Source organism: Rhinichthys klamathensis, unplaced genomic scaffold (assembly GCF_029890125.1).
Source record: "Rhinichthys klamathensis goyatoka isolate OS25496 unplaced genomic scaffold, OSU_Roscu_1.1 h1tg000461l_1, whole genome shotgun sequence".
In the NCBI taxonomy this organism is placed as follows: Eukaryota; Metazoa; Chordata; class Actinopteri; order Cypriniformes; family Leuciscidae; genus Rhinichthys; species Rhinichthys klamathensis.
This window is the reverse complement of record NW_026606950.1, coordinates 22963-25000: the sequence shown is the minus strand read 5'-3', so window position 1 is coordinate 25000 and position 2038 is coordinate 22963.

Sequence of the window (2038 nt, the reverse complement as noted above, 5' to 3'; positions counted from 1 at the left end):
CGGATCCACAACAGAACCAGAATACACACACACACACACACACACACACACACACACCAGACACACGTCAGCAGCGGCACTGAACGCGGATCCACAACAGAACCGGAATACACACACACACACACACACACACCAGACACACGTCAGCAGCGTCTTACGTCAGCAGCGGCACTGAACGCGGATCCACAACAGAACCGGAATACACACACACACACACCAGACACACGTCAGCAGCGTCTTACGTCAGCGGCGGCACTGAACGCGGATCCACAACAGAACCAGAATACACACACACACACACCAGACACACGTCAGCAGCGTCTTACGTCAGCGGCGGCACTGAACGCGGATCCACAACAGAACCAGAATACACACACACACACACACACCAGACACACACACACACCAGACACACGTCAGCAGCGGCACTGAACGCGGATCCACAACAGAACCGGAAGACAATACAATGCTGAATAAAGTCCTAGTTTTTGTTATTTTTGGACCAAAATGTATTTTCGATGCTTCAACACACTCTAACTAACCCACTGATGTCACATGGACTACTTTGCTGATGTCTTTATTTCCTTTCTGGACAAGGACAGTATACCGTACACACATTTACAATGGAGGGACAGAAAGCTCTCGGACTAAATCTAAAATATCTTAAACTGTGTCCCGAAGATGAACGGAGGTCTGACGGGCTTGGGACGACATGAGGGAGAGTCATTAATGACATAATTTTCATTTTTGGGTGAACTTACCCTTTAAATCTCTATTTTGAACAGTCAGGTATGAGCAGAGATCATAAGAAGAGCCGTGTTCCCCGTGGCTGAAGGCAGATGCTCATCCGTCATGTGTTTCGCCCTCAGGTGGAAGTGAGCTTTGCCTATTCACACTACATCCTGAACCACACACTATACACAAGCCTTTTTTGTTGTCAGGACATGGGCTCTACTTTTTTAAAACCGTTCCCATGGAAACAAGGCGCAAAATGCACTTAATAAATATTTCTGTTGCAAAACTGGTGGAAGATCAATGGGCCATCCTCAAAAACGCAGGGTTTATTCAGCAGTAATGATGACCAGTGGACTGTACGCTCTCACTTAACACACATGGTCTTTGTTTCTATCGCTCAGCCCAAATGTGAGCGGTCTCTCCTGTCATGTGCACTCATGTGGTTCCAAGTGGTCTAGTTTAGGCTAGTCTGTTCTTTTTACCCATCCAGACAAAAGAAATCTCTCCCTTTCTGCTCCTCCGTGACCTCGCTGTCATCCCTCCACACAGCGGGCCTTTCTGTCCGTCATGTGGCACTAACACTATCAATAACTGTGTCAGTGGGGCAAGTCCAGGCTATGCTCAACCCCACCGCCCCGAACCCAAACCAGGCCCAGCGTGAAATCCAGAAGCCCGGGGGTGTGTGTGTGTGTGTGTGGGGTGAAACAGCACGCGACACAGAATGAAGGACCCCTGAAGAGACACTCTTTTGACCACCAGACCGACCCGACCATTGACTTCCTTCTCCGCCAACTGCGCCTTCATCACACCATCTTTGCCTTTGTCAACATTCGGTGGGGTAATTATTCCCCTCCTTTATGAAAACCAGACGCCATTTGTTGCACAGAACAAGCAACTGATTAGCAGGGCAAGCTAATAAAAACACAGCTAATTTAAAACATTCGCCCCAAACACATAAATCGTAAACGTTACAATGCACATCAGGGCATAGAAACGATCTAAAAAGTGTTGGGTGACACATTATAAACCATTTCAGTTTGCCTCATGAATATTAATTAGGTGGCATAACATTTGTCCAATAGTTCTCGCTGAAAGACATGGTAAGTGGCCGCTAGCTAGATTAGCACTTTATTTAGTCCACTACCAAAGCGCTGGCTGGGAAAATCTTTGGCGACAAAACTTTACGGGGTAAAACCATTAAAGTGAGCTTTTGTAAAAAAAATAAAAATGAAGAAGTACACTTTAGTGTATACTTAAAGTCCCCCTGTAGTCAATAATTGTATCCCTTAAAAGTAAAACTCAT